Source organism: Alligator sinensis, unplaced genomic scaffold (genome assembly GCF_000455745.1).
Source record: "Alligator sinensis unplaced genomic scaffold, ASM45574v1 scaffold469_1, whole genome shotgun sequence".
Classification (NCBI taxonomy): Eukaryota; Metazoa; Chordata; order Crocodylia; family Alligatoridae; genus Alligator; species Alligator sinensis.
This window is the reverse complement of record NW_005841934.1, coordinates 3,414,676-3,433,950: the sequence shown is the minus strand read 5'-3', so window position 1 is coordinate 3,433,950 and position 19,275 is coordinate 3,414,676. Positions and strand designations below refer to the sequence as shown.

The following is a 19,275-nucleotide window of genomic DNA, read 5'->3' as shown; positions in this document are numbered from 1 at the left end:
GCTCTTCCCCTCTGGGTGTAGCGCTTGCCCTGACCTCATCCCTCAGCCTTAAGCTTCTGAGGCCAGACAGTCTCCAAGCCTTGCTGCATCATTTGCCACCTGGAAAAAATGGTGGGGGACCCATGGAGGGCTTCCCTGCTGGGGTGGCTGCGTCTCGGGCTGTCTTGGCAGCGTGGGAGCTGAATGCAGCTTGCACGTGGATCTCCAGCTTGCTGCAATTGTGGCGTAATAACTGCAGGGCTGAAGTGTTGCAGCCTGCTCTGTAGGGGCCGGGACAGAGGGCCACGCTGTGGAGGAGTCCCCAGGTCCCTCCTCCTCCAGGGGCGGTGGGGAGCTCGGCCAGCCTATTCCCAGTGGAGGCGCATGCTGTCCTCCTCACCTGCTCACCTGCATTGGCTGGGGCAGGGTGGGGGCCCATGGCACCAGGTCCTCAGATTGCTCGTGCTCTCTCCCGGGTCTAGTCCCCAAGCAGGACAGAGGCCTCCCTGCTCCCTTTCCCTCCCCTCATGCTGCTGTACCAAGCCCCAGTGCGTTAGCCCCCCTGTTGCCGGTTTCAGGCTGGTCTGAAATGCCCTCAGGCTGCCCGCTGCACGTTCTCCTCCCCACCAGTGTGGGCCCAGGTTAGCAGCTGGCTAGAAACCTGGTTCTGACCCCCCAGCGCTTTGCAGCAAGGGGCAGACTCATGCAGCTAGCCCAGACATGCAGGTAGCCCAGCGAAACGTCACGCTGCTTGGTTGAGCTGTGCAAGCCGCGCTGGCCCGGCCTGGCTGGCCCACGTCACTCACCCGAGCTGTTGGTGAGATGCTTCCCATTCTCACCATGGAGCAGAGGCTGGAGGGAATATTCTTTCTGCAATGCAAAAGAGAGAGACCTGTGGTGACCGTCCTTTTGTGTGGGAGCAGGGGATGTGCTTCCTCCCCCTCTGAGCCATCCCGTGCTGTGGAAGAGCCCCTGGCCTGGCCCTGCACTGCACCCTCACTCAGGTGTTGAAGAGCTACGTGTATGCCATTGCCTAGTGGTGGTGCCTGTATGTACATGTACGTGTGCACTCATACTGTACAACAGGGCTGCATCTGAAGGGCTCTTTCTCCAGGAAACGGCCGTGTTAAAGAAGGCCATCCATTGAAGTCCCGCAGTGGGGTCCCGGGACCCCTGGCACATCGGCGGACCTCCACGTCTACACGAGCAGTGTGCAATGGCACAGCAAGTTGTCCACTGCCAGTCGCTTTCCCAGAGTCCCACAGCAAGTCAGTGGCCGAAGCCAAGGGTCTTGGCTCCCGGGGAATTGCACTGGCCCTCAGGCTCCTTCCCTCACTGTTAAATTGTTTGCAGTATACGGCTCCAGCATCTGCTGTTAACAAAGACTCTCTGATTTAAGCTTCCGTTATACAGGTCCACTTACTGCAAGCTCAGACCATCTGCTTAAAATGTAAACTGTCCGACAGCACAGCTGAATCCATTCCCGTGTCCGTAAGCTTTCAGGTCTCTCTCGGTGCCTTGCCGGTCCTTCCTGTATTTCCCATTACCCTGTCAAGCTACTAAGTCATCAGGACTGGATTTCTAGACACGGGGCCAGAAGAGACCTTGGAGGTCAGTCCATTGCTGTGCCCCAAGACAGGCCAGCTGCGCCTGAACCAGTTGATCCCAGTCCTAAGCTACCTCCCAGTTAGAGCACTGTTCCTAACATCTGACCTAACACTTCTCTGATCGTTTTGGCTGTTCTTTTCCTGACTCTTTCCAATTGGTCCACATTTTTCTTGAGACCCAAAACTTCACCAGCGCTGGGGAGAGCGGAAGGATTATTTCCCGGTCTTGCACACTCTACTCCTGCTTATATGTCCTGATGCATTGTTGGGTTTTTCTTTTTTTGCAGCAACCCGGCATTATTAACTCATTTTCAGGCTGTGATCTGCTATAACCCCTGGATCCTTTTCCGGAAAGCTTCCTTCTAGCCAGTTGCTCCCCATTTTGTATTTGTGCAGCTGACTATTCCTATGCATGGGCAGCACTTTGCGTTTGTCCATTTCTCCAGTTTGTTGGGAACATTTTCTACTCTCATCCTCTCCTCCGGTGTGCCTGCAGCCCCTCCCTGCTCAGTACGTTTAATGAGCATGCTCTCCAGTCCAGGATCCAACTCGTTAATGAAAATATGGACTGGCTGGGCACAGGAGAGACCCTGCAGACCCCACTCGACAGGTCCTTGTAGTTCAGGAGTGATCCATGGATACCTTCTAGAGGCCAGTTTGGCAACCAGCTGCAGTCCCACCTAATGGAAGTGTCCTCTTGACCACATTTTCCTGGTTTGCTTAAGAGGATATTGTGTGAGACAGTGTCAAAAGCTTTACTAAAGTTCAGATATGTCACGGTTCCTCCTTGTCACAAGGTCTGTTACCCTGTCATAAAGCGAGCCTCAGCTTGGCTTGGCGGGACGTGCTCTTGGCACATCCATGTTGGCTGTTACTTAGCCCCTGATCACTTTCTAGCTGCTTGCAAAGAGCGTTTGATTATTGCTCCAGTATCGTTTTGGGAATTGCACTTAGCCCGTCTTCCCTTTTCCACTGTTTGTGCCCCTTGCCCAGTCACCCGGCGCCTCTCCCATTCTCCGTGCGTCTCGGAGATCACGGCTAGGAGCTCTGAGGTGGCTTTGACCAGCTTCCTCAGTGCCGTGGGGAGAAGGATGTCAGACCCAGCTGATTTGGAAACGTCTGTGTTTTCTAAGCAGTCGCCAATCTCCTCCTCACCCCTCGCAGCTTCAGTCCGTGTTGCCCGTGCTGACTGCATTATTAGTTCTCTGGTCACACTTTCCCTTTTTAGGGAAGCCTCAAGCAAAAAAGGCATTAAACAGTTTGTCCTTCTGGCCATTCTGTGTTATGAATGGTGCCTCCTCGCTGAGTCCTTGGACTTTGTCTGTCTGCTAACATGCTCATAGGACAGCTCCTTGTGCCCTCTCCTGCCCAGTCTGTGCCTTGGCCTTTCTGCTTTTGTCTCTGCAAGCTTGTGCTTTCCCTTTCTTCTCGTTCTTAGTGCCGTGGCCTGGTGTCTGCCCGAGGAGGGGTGGGTGCTGTTGCCTGCCCAGCTCTCGAGGTTATCATTGAACAGGCCACTGGGTTTGCTGAGCTCTGGATAAGCCAGTTTGCTGGGAGTTTATCAAGGGGAGCACAGCATGGTTTTAAACGTTTCATCAAATCCCCAGGGGATAGTTGCAAAGGTGGAGAGATGTGGGACCATGAAGAAACCATTATCACTGAGCACCTGCTTTGGGTAATCGGTAGGAAAACAGAGGCATTTACATACTAAATACTTTCACAGTTTGACTGTGCCTCCGGGCCCTCAGACAGCCTCACAAGACCACATGCACGGATGCCGCCCGCGAGCTCGTCTCCGGCGTGAGGCCGTGTGCGCCGTTCTCAGGGGCAGGGGCAGGGGCAGGGGTGTGCTGGCCACCCCCGTGCGAAGGCGAGCGATCCTTTTGGGGAGCGAGAGGGACAGAAAAACCTCTGTGGAGCCAGAGCGCGGCGGGGTCTTGCCCCAGACCTGTTCGGCTAGGAGTTGCTCGAGCCACGATTCACTCTGGCTTCTCCGCGAGTAAACGATTACAACCTGCGCTCTTAAGTCTCCGGGATTAACAAAAAGCCTTTGTATTTCTCCAGGCTCCCTGAAGGTTACTGTGTCGGTGCAGCTGGTTGCTAGGCGCTGTTTATCTGGAGCAGCTCCTTGAGACAATGCCTGGCAGGGCTTGCAAACTCCCCGGTATCCCTGACCGAGCCGGGGGGCTCCTGCGCTCCCTGCCCCGAGACAACGTGCTACAAAGACAGCCCACCCCAGGGCACTATCAGCGCTCTCGGCTGCTTTTCTCACTTCTTCTATCCTGAATTTGAAGCCGTCACCTAGGATGGCATGTTCCTTATGTTGCTTTTTGTATTGGCGCAGCTCTGCAGAGGGATGTCGTGACCCAGAGCTCTCCGGGTCCGGTACTACAATAGCGGCTCCCGGGCAGCTCGGATAGAGGGAAACAAGGCTCCCATGGAGAAGCTGCCCTGCTTTGGAGCAGAAGTGGGAATGGTTGCTGAGTATTTCCATTGTGGCAGGGCGAGGGGCCACGGCGGGATCGGGGCAGGAGCTGTGCAGACACTCCCAGCCCCAAAGACCTAAGTATTGTCGTAGAGTAGGAAGAAAAAGAACGGGAAGAGAAAGGAGATGTCATTACAAGACCACACGCGGCACCGTACTGAGTCAGACCCGTGGTCTCTCTAGTTACTGTCGGGTCTCTAGCAGCGGCAGTAGTTCTGGTAGGTACTTTGGAGCGAACGGATACGAACAGGGCATGTTCAGAGAGATCCACCCCTTGTCAGACCAACTTTGGCCTCCGCCATCACGGCTTCAGTGATATCAGGGTATCTGATATCCTGATACCACGAACCTAACTGTTCTGCCTAGCTATTAATCGGCCTGTGCTCTGTTCATCTGATCTGTTTGTGACCCCTCTGCCTCCACAACCTCCGGTGGCAGCCAGTTCCACGAGTTAGCACGCGCTGCCTGAAGTCAATCCCATGTTTTAGAGATGGAGAAGTGCAGCACAGAGGAAGGAAGGGAAAGTCGCACCAGGGGAGCCTAGAGCAGAGCAGAGCCACAGACAGCCCGGGTCCCGGGGCAGCGGGATAAGCAGGCGATTCCCACCTCTGGGCAGCTGCCGGCTGGGTTAATTGAGTACCTTGCAAGGGAATAAATCGCTCTGATGAGTACAGATTCCACCAAGCCACTGATGAGGTAATGTAAAATAAATAATGAAACGCTGCTCATCAGAAATCATGACTGTGACAGGGCTGTCGGGGAGGGCAGGAGTCTGTTCCAGCGCGTGGGGGTTCAAGGGGCTGCTCCCTGCCCTGGTCTCTTAGCTGGCTGAGTTAGTTTCACGGAGGCTTTTTATTTCTGTTTCAATCTCAGTGAACAGTCATTCAAAACTATCCGGCATGTGACATGAATCCTCCCGTGAGCCCCTGGCGTTTCCATGCTCTGTATGGCACAAGCTGCCCTCCCACAAACATGTGGCAACGTAGACACGTCCTGCTGATCCAGGCTGGGACACGCACGAACCATCCACATGCGTCCGAGCTCAGACGTTTCAGGGCTTCCTCCTTCTGGGCCGCTGTGGCTGCATCTTTATTAAATCTCTCATCTCGGCACACTGTGAGCACTGTGGGCAGAGGAGGAGTAATATGGGGCACCGTTTTAGCTCGCAGACCTTACTGAAGTCCGTGGGGATTTTGCCTGCGACTTTCATGCCGCTGGGATTTCCTGCCCCGGTGGGTTTTGCCCTCCCAGGCCGGGTAAACATCCCCCCCTCGGTTTATGAAAGGGGGTAGCTGCGTGCGATGGCTGACCCCGCTCGCCAGAACACGCTGTGCTGTCCCCGGGAGATACAAACGGCAGAGGACAGAGCTCAGCCAGTGCGAGCGGCATCATTGCACTCGAGTGGAAGAACTGCACCGCTTTTCCCCTCTGGGGCCCTGGGGCCTGCTTAGCAAAGTCAGGGGCCCAGTAAAATAACTGCCCGAGGCCTGGGACCACTTTAATCCTTTGGGATTAAAACTCTGGGGTAGTGGGCATGTCCACAAGTGGCTGGGGCTGGTTATACGAGGATTTCTACTCGAATCACTAGGCACTGTGCAGCCCAGGGGGAGGGGTGCCCTTTAGTGTCATACCCTTCAGGGGCTGAGTTAATAATTGAATTACCTCCGTGATAGGAGTTTCCGCTGGCTCTTGCTGGGCCATACAGGCAGGAACTGACAAGGCACTGCTTTTCAAATAAGATCGCGACTCGGGGGACAGGACTGCAGCAAAGACTGAGAAACGTGGCCACCGCTTCTGGGAGTGTGTTTTTCTTGGGGTGTCTCACTGCCATGTGCGCCCGGCTCTGCCTCTGCTCAAGGCAAATACAGGATTAAAATCCCCCAGCGGGTGCGCGTTGCTTGGTTAGAGCTCGGTGCCCGTGGCGCCGTCTCGGCTCTTCTCGGCACACTGGTGTTACTGACCTCCCCGACTGAGCCGTGCACGGACAGGCGCTGGCGCCCCGGCTCAGCACTGACAGCCTGGCTCCAGGGGGAAGCCGGGGCTGGGGCGAGGGAGCTCAGGAAACGAGGCTCCGAGGGGCACCTCGGTAAATCGGGATTCGGTCTGGTTCTCTCTCCTGCTGGCGGCAATCAGGAGTCACTCTGCCAGGGTCACACGGGGAATGAATGAGGTCTGTTGGCTTTAACAGGCTGACTCGAGGACGTGGGGAAACTGCTTTGGGTGGAGGAAGGTGTGTGGCTCACGCCTTGTGTTGCTGGGCTGCTGAGTGTTTGGCCTCTCTGGTAATGGCTCTGTGCTGGTCTTGTAGCCTGGCACACACAAGCGAACGGCCTGCGCGCCCTTCCACTGAAGGGTCCTGGTGGTCCCACGTGCGTGGCCTGTCCCCGTGCTCTGCTGAATTTCGTAGTGCAGAGGAGCTGCAGGATCTCCTTGCATGGCCCCTTCAGCGGCTCGCTCCCAAGCAGCAGATACGCGGTGTCTCTGCCATGTCACCACCCTCCACAGCCCATGCTGCGCAGGCGGACTGCAGTGCTGTTGTGCGGGTGAAGCTGTCTGCGAGGCCTGTGCTCCTCTGGGAGCCCAGCCTGCTGTGCAAGCAAACCTCTTGGGCAGGCAGGCGTCGCCTGGAAGGGTTGCCCTGCTCTGTGCCACTCCCGTGAGCAGTTCCCCAGACTCATGCTGCAGATCAGCAGATCTGCTAGTCCCTTCTGGCTCGCGAGAGAGACAAGGGCATGAGTTTGCTACGTGCTTCTTTTTCCCATGTGGCCTGGTCTCACCATGCCCACGCTCCCAAGGTCAGGGATTGCACCTGTGCCACACGGGCTGGCTTTCCCCCTGGAGCCGTTGTCTTGTCGGTGGTGGGGATCAAGTCCGGGGAGCCTTTGCGGGAGGGTCTTTTGTCTTGTGTGAACGAGGCTGGAGGATGTCCTGGCACTGGTGCTTGCAGAGGGGTGAGCCACGCAGAGCAGGAACAGAGGGCGCGCGTTTCTCAGGACGTAGAAATGCAAGTGCTTGAAAAAAGATGAGGACTCCAGCAGCAGCCAGGACTGGGGGTTCAAACGAGCTCTGAAGTGACCTCCGCCTGAGAGGAAAGAGCCAGCCTGCAGGTGAGGCTCCAAACAAATTGTTTGGCGATGGCGTCACAGCACGAGCGCATCAGCTGAAAGGCACGTACTATGCTCAGCAGCACAGCAGGGCTCTGGGTGTGGGGAGGAGAGGAAGAAGTAGCTGCTCAGGGCACACCCGAAGGGAAAAATGCAGAGGCCAAGGCCAAATGTCAGCGTGCCTGCTGTGGTGTCCGCAGGAGCGTGGGGCACTAACCGGGTTGGTGCGGTGCAGAGACAGGATGTGCTGTGTTGTGTCGCGGTTGCACTTGTTTGTGGTAGGCCCATGCACCCTGCTGAAAGTCAGTGGGGAGGAAATGGCCCACAGCTGAAAACCGGACAGAAAGAACTCAATTAGAAGAAAGTCCTTGCCAGAGAGGAGGTGGCAGGGGCCACAGGCCTCATCCTGCGTAGGACTAGGCGTCACCAGCAAAGGCCTGGGTGCTTCCCATCCCAGCTGGAGTTGCTGGGAGCAGAGGGCTCTCTGCCGCGACCTGTCCGTGCATCACTTCAGTCTGGTGGACACCTGTGCTCTGAACACCGACTGGCCCGTGTGTGTTCAGCATGCAGCCTCCCTTCAGTACCCGCCCCGGCCAATAACACAGGACCTCCCGAAAACCCTAAAGCTCAGGAGCCTCAGGGATCACTAGCCCAGATCCCCAGAGACGCTCCAAGGGGGCTGAACACCCTCGAGCTAGCCTATATTTTACACTGGCAACAGAAGGCAGCCTCTGCCCGGTGCAAGTCCAGCCAGACAGCTGCTGTTCCTCCAGATATGCCACCCTCTGTGCTGCGCAGCAGCTGGATGAGCATGGCACTCGTAAGATGGGTAGAATGACTTGTCTCTTAAAGCCTGGCAGGTTGTAATGTAGAGGTCTCCCAATAGTGGTCTCTTAGTAGTAAGTGCTGTGAACGAAGAGCTGTTACAAGGTAAGCCAGGCGCCACCCCTCTGAAGTTGAGGCCAGGGCCGCTCCATTCATGGGCTGGCAGGAGCCAGCAGCAACTCTCCTTCCTTTCCATGGTGAGCGACGCTGCACACCAGGCTTCTCCACACTGGTGCCTGCAGTACTTCTGCCAAAGGCCATGCCAGCCTTCCTATACGCAGTTTTAATCACGTGCTGCTTGTCCCACACCTGGATAACATAGTGCTGGCTCTCAGCAAAATTAATACTGTCAGTAATCTTGACTCGTATTTGTGCTTTGATTAAAGCTGGTCGACAAGCCAGCTGTCGGCAGGGCCAGAGTCTAAGTAGCAATAATGCACATTTAATTGCTCTGTGATAATTGTATCTCCACATAGATTTAGATCCACATAAAAGCCCCTATGTTACAGCATTATAGTCGCAGTATTATGTTGCCAGCCAAAATCTGAGCTAATGAGTTACAAAAGGGATTGTTTTGGTTAGATCCTGGTGACTAAGAAATATTAAGGTGTACACAATTCCACCAGGCATCGCAGCGGTCACAGCCTGGCTCAGATCGCAGATGCACGCGGACCCTAGCAGTGAAGCTCCATGAAAATGGCTGGAGTTTACCCCGTTTACTTTCATGTAAGCGAGACTGAAAGACGGTACATGATTCCCGTAAGTTGTCATAGAGACTATGGATGCCACTGGTCAGTGAATGAATCCTTTGATTCATTAAACCATTGTATTGCTTAAAGTAGCAGTGGGCAGATCAGAGAGACAGGTCATTTTGGAACAGTTTATCTCTTCATGCTCATTCATAGGGTTTGGGACCTGGGCCAGAGCGGATGAAATCATCCACTGGACGAGGCGCAGTTTTTCCATCTGCAGTGCAGAGGTACAGAAGTCTGTCAGGTCACCGATCCACTTCCTTCCAAGTATCACAGGTATCTGCTGTGTGCAAGACTGAAGTTTAGCTTAGCGAGCTGCTGCGTATGCTTGCATGGCTGCTGTCACACTCTCCCTGCACCACAGACAGGGGCATACCCAGCATAGTGCCCAAAGGCCTACGGCACAACTGGTACCAGCCTCAGAAATATCCTTTCTCTGCAGATCAGGTAGAGGGGACGACTGGTCAGATAGGGATAGGCCAATAATGACCTAAGTGGACACTGAGGCCCATCGAGATCAGTTGACTCTATCAGTGTATACAGCAATGGTGAGACAGAGGTATACTTGGTGCATGGGGGCTGCTTTGTAGTGGCTGGGGATCTGGGAGAGCACTGAAGAGAGTGGTCTCTTGGACAGTGTCTCTGTGCTAAGCACATGATGGAGCAATGGCAGTTTGGCAGGTATCGCGATCGGGGCTGGCCGTCACCCAGAAAGCTGGTATCTGGGCACACGCAGGCACTCCAGAGTTTGGCTGCTATGAAATCTGCCGCCATTGCAGTCCGATTGTCTTGGAAAGAGGTTGTCTTTATGTACAGTGAGAGGAGCAAACAGTGCCTGGCAGGGCAAGCCATGGCTCAGCATTCAGCCAAAGCCCCCGCTTGCCAGGGCGGCCAAGTCTTTGATTGTTTGCTCACAAGCAGGCCCCATTGCCTCCCGTTCCCTCTGCATTGCTCTGGGGCCAGGCGGCAGTGCTGAGCAGGCCAGGGCAGAGGAGAGGAGAGGAAGGGGATCAAGGGGGTGGGAGACTGCTGTAATACCTTTGCCATGATGAAAATTGACCATTTAATTCTACTTTTTGCTTTCTGTCTCCTTGCCAGTCTTCGATCCAGCATACCTCTTGTCCCATGGCTCCTTGGCTCTTTCAGTCCCCGGCCTTTGGGGAGTCTAAATAAATCATGCCAGCTGGCTTGTCTGGATCGGTGGCAGTACAGACGCCTTCAGAGTGTTTGAAGTGATTAGCGAACCATACTTGTTCTCTGCAGAAACCGTGCTGGTTACGCTCTGTCGCAGCGTGATCTTCCGTTGTATTCCATAATTGTATTTATCGCCAGCAGTCCATCCCCCTTGTCAGGTACGAGTGTGAAGTTTATCTTGCAGTCCACGGGGTCTCCCGCAGAACCTTTAGTAAGCCCGAGTGCCACCTTTGCCACCCTCCAGTCCTTGGGAGCAGGTCTCCTTCTAATGAGCCGTAACCTGTGCATGTTGGTAGCTCACCCCTTAATTCCCGCTGTCCTTCAGTACTTGCATGTACCATCCAGGCCTGTCGGCAAGCGCTTTCCTAATGATCGGTTTGCTTCAGCATTCTTTCCTCTGACGTTTCCAGCTCTGATCGAGCCTCCCTGGGATCGCTGGAAACTGCACGTATTTCTTAGTTATTGGGAATCTTGAAAGAGACTTCAGGGCTGAGTGAATGTCTTATGCGAGCAGAGCCTGGCTCTTTGATGCCATGTACAGTATGTGATCTCACCTTGGCGTCAGTGCCCCACGGCCGAGGCTGTTCTAAGCCAGCCCCTTCGTTTGGCACTCATGTGCATACCTCTGAACTTGCTGCCTCTGATTATTTTTTTCAAGCAAAGCACAAAGGTAATATTACCTCTCTTCCCTGATCATAACACAGTAGATTTCACTATCACGTTGCAAAGTGCTTCACAGAATATCAAATTATTGGTGTAACATTTCATCACTGATCTTCCGACCTTTAAAAATCTGTGACATTTCACTGGGGCTAAAACTTGGTTCATGGCCATAAGACTTCTGTACAAACTGCCTTCTGGGTTGTCCAGGGAAAAGGCTTAGTGACCCCGAAGGTTTTCTGACAGCTGTAGCAAAAAGAAGTGAAGCGTGCCCTTTAAGGCCAGTCACAAGATCTCATTACGGCACTATTATCACATTACTGCTGCTCACCGGCAGTTCTCTGTGGGTGTCAGCCAGGCGGCCACATTATTAGCTATTCAAGTAGAAGATTGCAAATGCTTGAAATAGCGCTTTGTATTATTTTATTCATAAACCAAACACTGGTGGACACAGATGAACGGTTCCCTGACCGTTGGGGTTTGTTTTTCTTTCCATTTGGCCTTTCACACAAATCCCACGTGCACCTGAAATACCAGGAGGCCGCACTCGGCATGGCCGTGCTCGACCATGGCTGGTCCTTGCAACACAAAGACCACACGGTGCTCTGGGACTAGACTAACGCAGGGGGACAGTGCTGCTGGCACGCGTGCTTTATGGACTTGCCTTGCAGTGCGGTGGTGGCCGGAGGCTTCTCAGTGAATCTGGGTAAGGGACAAAAAGCTCCTAAGAGCATCAGTGACCTCCTGACCAGAGCTTTTCATTTCCAGAGGCCTGGGCTCACAGTTAGATTCAGCCTGAAAGGGCCAAACAGTCTAGTGGTTACATCCTGGCCTCGGTCCCTTTGGAGCCCCAGGCCTTTGGCTGCATGGTGCTGTGCAGAGGAGAGGCTGCAGTCTGGGGGCGACAGGTCAGGACTGACTTGCCTTGGCAAAGCCCCAGGCTGGATTCTCACCAGTGTGAGGCGTCACTCTCATGAGCAGCAGATGCATCAACATTAAACACAGCAGATTCTCGTTTCTGAGTGCTTCGTGCAATTGTCTGCATCACATAAGGCACATTTATTGCTCAAGAGACGTGTTTTTGCACCGTGTGACTTGCTTTCACCTTATAACACTGTCAGAGAAGGCAATTGGTATGGATTTAATTAGTTCATCTCTGTCCCAGTTGCTTTTTGTGTCTTCTTGTGCCTCTGGGCTTGGATCTTTCCCAGGCATGGACTCCTTTCTGCCTCGTTCATTTGGATTTTGTTCTTTGTAAAGCTTTTTTTGCTTGCTGCACTATGGAGATAATGATGGAGTAACCAACCAGGGGGCTCTAATGTAGAGAAACAACTGATGAATGTGGACTACTTTTACAGGTTGCCCAGATGAAGCTGAGAAGAAATAACCTCCTGTTCTCACTCTCTAGAACAGCCCCTGGCTCAGTCCAAGTGGAAAGACCCTCTCTCCCCAGCAAGAGTTACTCTCAGCACTAACAAACGCCTGGCCCTGTGAGATCAGTACTGCTTTTATTCTGGTCTGAACAGCCGACTTCCTGCAAATTAGCTGAAGCAATTAATGGCAGGACACGGCACCTCCAGCCTAGCCAGTCAGTAGTCGGGGACAGTTTAGGAAGCACAGAGCTGTCAAGTCTGACACGCCAACTCAAAGGACACAAGCCAAGGGTGTGGAAATATCCCAGGAATGGGACCTTAAACTTGGGCTCAGAGGTGACCCGGGCAGACACACGCCCTCCTGCTGTAGCACCCTGGAAGGGAAATCAGCATCCCTCTTGGCTCCCTGCAGCAACCAGAGATCTGGGAGCAGAGCTGCTCAGTCACAGGCAAAACCCATGTCCCAGCAGATGCTCCTGGACCAGCGGGAACATCCCATACACAGGCATCACATCACATCGGGGCTGGAAAGGCAAGGAGGGAGGGTGGTGAGCCCATTGCTGCAGGGCAGAGCCACTCCAGCCCCAGGCAGACACCCTCCTGTGTGCCGGCGGCGCTGCTCCGAGGAGGGGGCTGCAGGCACTGGCTGGAGGGAGGGAGGGGACACGTACACTGCTCCTGAGGGGTTTGGTGTGTGTCTGTGCTGCCGCTCGCTGCGCTGTGTGACTTTGCCATCTAGCGGATGCCTTCCTTGGCTGCAGCAGCCTGTTGCTGCAGGAGGAGGGGAGCCTGCACCTGCTGGCAGATCCTCCTCCTGCTCCCGCCTGGCTCCTGGGCACTGCACCCCTGGGCTGCGCTGTGTCAGGGAAGGGGCACAGCCCTGTGGGGCAGGGAGCACCACATGAGCTTGCTGAGGAGCAGCGCTGAGGCTGGGGCAGGCAGGGCAGAACACCTCCCGCCTGAGCCACCGAGCTGGATGCAGCTCAAACCACGCAGCCACAGAATGGCATCTCTGCAGCCACAGGACTCAGGGGCAGGGACAGGTGTCATGGCACTTAGTGTGCAGCACCTAGCACACGGGGAGGTGCACACAGGGGGTTGATCATCCTCTTATCACACCGCTTCTGCTGAAGGAGGCATTCTTGGGTGTAGGGAGGCTATCCCAAGAGGCCTCCCTGCTGGCTCCCCCTCTGCTGTGTTCATGGGGACATCAGTAGAAGGCGGTAGAGACAGCTTTGCTTTGTCCCCATGCTTGGCCCTTTCCTCTGCAGACAGCTGAGGTCAGCTCACAGGTCTTGACAACAGGAAGATTGCAGGAGGGCGTGGAGAGGCAACCAAGTCCTCTGGCAACTTCCGTTTTGCTGGGTTAATGGTTTTATCCCTTGGCCAGCATGCCCTGCTTCATATTCCCATGCAACAGGACCCAGCCACACTCCCAGCCCCGGTGCACAGGAGGGGGCTGAGCATCAGTGCCTAGATACGGAGGGGTCACGGCACTAAGTGCTTTGGGACCCATTAGTGATCAAGTTCCTAGAGACTCGCACAGTGGTAACTCTTCTATTTCCCGCCTGTAGCTGGCTTGGCAAGGAGCAGAAGTGAGGCACCAGCCTGGTGAGGCCTTTAATCAGCTTGACCGGCTTTTCTTTGGCAGTCGCTGCGCTCTCATGGCACTGTCAGCTGGTGTGTTCACTGCGCAGTGATCTCTCTGGTCACTTCCCCACCAGCGACTCCACAGGTGCATCGCATGCCTTGTGCTCCGCAGGCTGGACGTGTCCCTTCATGCTCTGCTGTCAGGCACTGCTCCAGCTGGATGCACTCCTGTGACTTGTGCTGTCCCTTAAAAGACGAGTCCAGGGCTCAGTCTGGGCCTGAGAGTGCCTGTTCTCAGTGTTCAGGGTACAGCAGGGTGTCTGGGGGGGGCCTGCTGACAGCAGAGACACCTGCCTGAATCCCAGATACAAAGCCCGTGTCTGGGCAAAGTGGTTTTATGAGGAAAAAGCAAAATAAAATGCCTGGGTTTTATCAATTTCTCTGGTATCACCTGACTCGGAGACAGAGGGGAAAGCGGCTTTTAAGGAGCGGATGCTGGCCTTGCCCTGGGAGGTGCAAAGCCCCACTCTGTAGCAGCCAGCACCCAGCTGGGCATCCCAGCTGCTGTCTGCGTTGGAGGCTTGCCGGGCTGCCTGAAAGGACCAGCTAGGTTACAATGCATGTATGTGCACTTGCACGTGCGTCTCTTGGGCACGGCTGTGGCATGCGTCTGAGCAGAGCCCAGGTGATAGTTCTCTCCTCAGGGATGGTGGGAGTCGATTCACTCACAGGGTCTGTAAAAATATTTGAATGCATCTGCCTTGGCCCCGGCTAGCGACAAGTGACATACCGATCTAGACAGAATACAGACAGGATTTCTTAGCTCAGTCTCTGGGGAGGTCCCATGCCGGGCAAGAAGATGGAGAAATTGGAGAGAACTTTCTCCGGCTTTGTTTGAAGAACCACCCTTAATAGGAAAAATTGGTCCCCTTCTCTTCGTCCTGCCCTTGTCCTGGCAGAGCCACAGGGTGATGGCCCCTCCACTAGCCTTGGGTGCACATCCTGTGGGATTTCAGTCCAACATGAAGGTAAAAAGACCATTGAGAAGGTGCCCAAGCCCACAGTAGTGTGGAGTTTGCGGACCATTGCAAGCAAACACAGGACACCCAGCAGCCAACTGAACCCACAAGCTGTGCCCAGACGGACCCCACAGATTGTCACGGGCCCTGAGAGAAAGGAAGAGAAAGATGATGTGGTAGGAGGAAGCGCGCTGCAGGGATTCCCGTGGCCATTCAAACCACCGACAGTCACTGGGCTTACCCCACACTACCACCATCCCAGCCACAGGGCAGGGCGAGCACACGTGCTGATCCTTACAGAAGGTGGAATTGTTCTCCGGCCATCTTTGGCCAGCCTGAATGCTGCTATACGGAGACGGAGGGCGTGCGTGTGGGTGTGTGAATCTTTACGTAAGAATGAACTCTTCGTCCACAATCTCGCCAATGTTATTAGATACAAACAGGCTTTTCTTCAGCCTCAGCCATGCAACTCGTCCCAGTTCAACTCTTGTTTCTCCCTCTGGACAAATATGTGCATTATAGACAATGCAAGGAAATCCTGCCCTTTCTGTCTGTCTTTACGCCTCTCTTACAGTATTCCAGGACACTGAGGCATCACAGCTCTAAATCTGAATCTGGCTGCTGGACCTGCCCCAGCTCCCGCGCTGTGGAACAAGCGGCAGTATCCAGGGATCATCAGCCCACTCGCTCTGCTGCCCACCCCAGTGCAGGGTCTGATACCCCCGGCTGGGCGGTGAATGCAGCAGCACTGGCAGGCTCTGTGCCCCTGCTCTGTGTCCTGGGTTGGGCTAGTGTGCACTGGGGGACGTCTTGCACTGGGGTTTGCAAAACAGCAGTAAAAGGAATGAGGAGAAGCCCAAAAGGTGCGTAGCCCTCCTGGAAGCTCAGGCCCAGGGGCAAGTGCTCCCCACCACCTGTGGGCTCCCAGTCCATAACACGGCTCACAAGGGGCTCGCAGCAGCATGCTCTTCTGGACACAGGTGGGGACAGACCGCAGCCAGCCCCCCCCCACGCACCCCCCTTGCAAAGCACAATGAGGGCACAGTATACCATAGGCTGATGGCACCTTGCCTCCCAGTAATCCCTGCTGTCATCACTGTTAATTCCAGTTTGTGTACAGTATCCCCTTGCACAGTCCTGCTCCCACACAGATGCTGGTGCTGCCAGATGCATGCCATAAGCCCAGAGGTTCCTTTTGATTAACGAGATTACAGCCAAAGCCTTCCTCCTATTGCACTCAACAGGAGGACTGGAGAGGCTTATCCCTCCTTATTGCACATCCCTCTAGGAAAGAGTCTCGAGAAGCCACCTGCTCTTCATCTCAAGACAGCAGGAGATGAAGGGTCCACGGCTTCCCTGGGGGAGCCTGTTTCAGCAGCCAACTGCCCTCACTGTTAAAAAAGTGCACCTTATTTGAATTTGTCTGGCTTTGGCTTACAGTCAGCAGTTCTTGGCATGCCTTCTAGAACTGGCTGTCCTGCTTAATTGGAATTAGTAATTAATTTGGAGAAAATGTGCATGTCTACGTATGTGCATTTTAGTTCAGATCTTCAGCTGATGTCAGCTTGCTGCGGCACTGTTGCTTTCAATGTAGATGCGCTGTTCTCCACCGGCCAAGGATCCGGGCCCATTATAGTCCACTTTTTGTTTAATTTCTGAGGCTGTTTTTATTACCAGGTCTTGCCTTTCTGCTGATACTGGAGGAGGCTAATGAAGGAATTGTGAATTGAGCTGTGGAGAACAGATTAGCCTTGGCATAATCCTATCTAGGACCCTGTCTCTTGGTTTTTGTTTGAAATGCTCCATGATCTATAACTCTGGCAGCATCAGGACCAGGCAAAGTGGCAGGCAGTACATATGAATCCCTTGGAAACCTCTGCTTTTCTTTCTTCCCTGCTCTTTGCCTTGTAGTCAATGAAACAGCCCTTTTCTCCTTCTCATTATAAAGCTCTCCTCTGTCTTGCCAGCCACAAACACTGGATCTCTTGTTTGCCTTTACTCTGTGCTTTGCTTTCCAAAATAAGGGCCCAGCTTTCTAAGAGTCGTGCTAAAAGTTTCCGAAATCTGGACGTGAGCCCCAGCTCTTAGTCAAGACAAGTTTTCCACTCAGTAATATAGATTTTTCCCTTTAAAATTCCTCTGAGCATTGTGCATCTCTGCCCCAGCCAAATTCTTGCCTTTTCACTGCAGGGACCACCCAAGATAAAGGGTGACATTTGGCCCTGGTGTAAAGTCCAGTGAAACAAGGAGGCAGTGGAGGAAGGAGGTCCAGTGAAACCGCCCATCAAAACCCTGCCCGGAGACGTGACGGGACGCGGTGGGGGATCCTTGCGCTTCGGAGCGCGGCGCTGTCGTTCGGCGGTGTGGGGCAGATGGGGAGGACGGGCTGCCCTGGCAGCTTTGCAGGGGCACTTTTCTATGTCTGAAAGAACGGTAACGGCGCCGAGGTCGATGCCCCGCGCCCGGGTCCTGGAGCTCTGCCCGGCGTGGCTGCGCAGGGCAGGTTCCACGACGGTCGTGGACCGTTGAGAGGGCCGAGGCCTGGAGAGCCCAAGCGCGGTCCCTCGCAGGGCAGAGGCTGGACTCCCCCGAGCAGCCGGCCGCACGCCTCCGTGGCGCTGGCGGAGCGGAGGGGGACCCCAGCGGGGAGAAGCAGCCGAGTGGCGCCGTCACTGAGCGGTGGGGAGCCGCAGGCGGGGGTGCCGGCGGTTTCCTGGGCCAGGTGGCCATCTCCACGGACACGGGGACACAAGGGGGACTGGTTGCTTGGAGGGCTTGGAGCAGTTGTGGTATTTTGCAGCTGTTGTGTTGCGTAGGGTCTAGTTGGGCTTTTTCTTCCCGCGGAAGAAACCTTTAGATGCCGTCGGTATCCAGGTCGCTCGCGAGTGCCGGAGCTGTTCGTTTATTGTCCCCAGTGAAGGTGACGCTGTCCCCGGTTTCTGGGTGGGTGCTGGAGCCAGAGCCCCCCCAAAGCCCCCAGGGCCCAGCAGAAGAAAAGCCACCGAGGGGGTGAGCAAGGGGACAGGGCTGCCCGTCCACAAGGCGCTTTGGTGGGGAGGACAGCTCGGAGTTGGGAGGCAATGAAATGCTGTTTGCCCTGCCAGAGAGGGCCGAAGGCGGCACCGCGTGCACGTGGGGGTAGCGGCTCTGCTGTGCCCCTCCTGGACGGCGGTGTGGAGGGGGCTTGGGCGGGGGGCTTCACAAGCACTGGGGTAACCCCCACCTCTCTCCCTCTCCTTGCAGGGGACAAAGATGCAGCCGAGGCAATGGGGAGAGATGCTGCAGAGCAGACGCCTTGCTGAGGGACTCTGGTGAGGGCCCCCGAGCGGGGACACGGGCAGAGCCCCCAGAGCAGCTGGTCACCGAGGGCTCAGAGAAGGACTCGCACCAACGGTGGACACTGCCAGCTCTGGACAACAACTGGTGAGTGGGGTCTGAGGGGAGAGGAGGGGGTGGCTAATGGCCTCGTTAGCTGCTTACAGCTCTGAGAGGAGGTCTGAGGTCTGGGAGTCTCTCCAGGTGCGGTTGGTGCATTAATCACTGGCTTTCCCCAAAATGTCTCCTCTCTTTCGAACCATGGTTGCTCATGTACATGGCAGCAAGGCTCAGCAGGAGTGCCCAGACACCCCAGGTTTGCCCCTTAAGCCTACTGTGCCGCAGGATGGTGGAAGAGCAAATGCAGAGGGGTCCTGGTGGTTTGTCTGACCCTTCCCTCATTACCTATGAGAGGTTTGCAGTCAAAAGAGTTTCCAGCCCTGGTTTCTCATTCCCAGCCCCACCTGTGGGCTGTCTGTGGAAGGGAAGCAGGTGTCTGCACAGACAAGTGGCACAAGAGCGTGCTGTCTGGGGGGAGCCGTCCTGCAGGCCCCGTGCACAAGGCTACCACACATGTATCATGGGGTCAGCTCGGGTAGGTGCAGAAAGTTTGTGAGAGCCCTGTTCCAGCGTGCAGCAAAGCTGGGTGGGACACGATGTGGTCCTGCTCCTCTTCCCTCACGCACCCAGAAAGCCAGGCTACTGGATTTGGCCGGCAGACCTGAGGATTCAGGCAAAGGGGCTGGGCATTCTGCTAGGTTATTATCAAATGTTACAGGTCATTATCCACGTACTAACAGAGGTGATTTTAGCTCAGCACTAGGCATTCTGCCTCGAAAGCTGAGGTGTCTGGAGCTAGTCAGGCCAGAGCTCTCCCCACCGTGCAACCAGGCAGGCATTGCAGCCCATCGGAAATGAGTTGGAGAGCTTATGCGTACAGATGCCTGTTCCTAGAAGACTGTGGAGCAGGGATGTGGGGGTTTGCACCGGGCACCGTGTCTCAGGCTCTTTCAGCAGATCAGAGTGTCCAGTACAAAGGCTCTGGTTCTCGGGCAGAGGCTCTGGTCAGAGCAGCTAGTAGGACGGCTGTTCGTCCGGTTTTATAGAGGGCAGTCCAGTTTTCTGTCCTCTATTGATATGAAACTGGACGCCTTTATGTCCTCTATTTTTCATTGCTCAGCATCCCCCACTTCCTTCCGCCGGCAACACCACCACCACCACCAGCGTGAGCTCACCACTCACTGCTGGCACGCCCCTGCCACCAACACCGCCACTGCCGCCTGCAGGAGCTCACTATGCCCCCCAGCCTCGGGAGGCGTGCAGCGTTCATGGTGGTGGGGACCCTTGCACTAAATGCAACTCTCCTCTATTC

The 19,275-nt window shown here is 55.1% G+C and overlaps 1 long non-coding RNA gene across 1 annotated transcript in view; it reads left to right on the top strand.

The window, feature by feature from the left end:
- LOC112549583 overlaps positions 1-19,275 on the top strand; it is a 231,558-nt gene that overhangs the window by 39,064 nt on the left and 173,219 nt on the right. Inside the window, exon 2 of the long non-coding RNA XR_003093067.1 lies at positions 17,832-18,011. This is a non-coding gene — a long non-coding RNA (uncharacterized LOC112549583). The remainder of the gene's footprint in view (positions 1-17,831; positions 18,012-19,275) is intronic.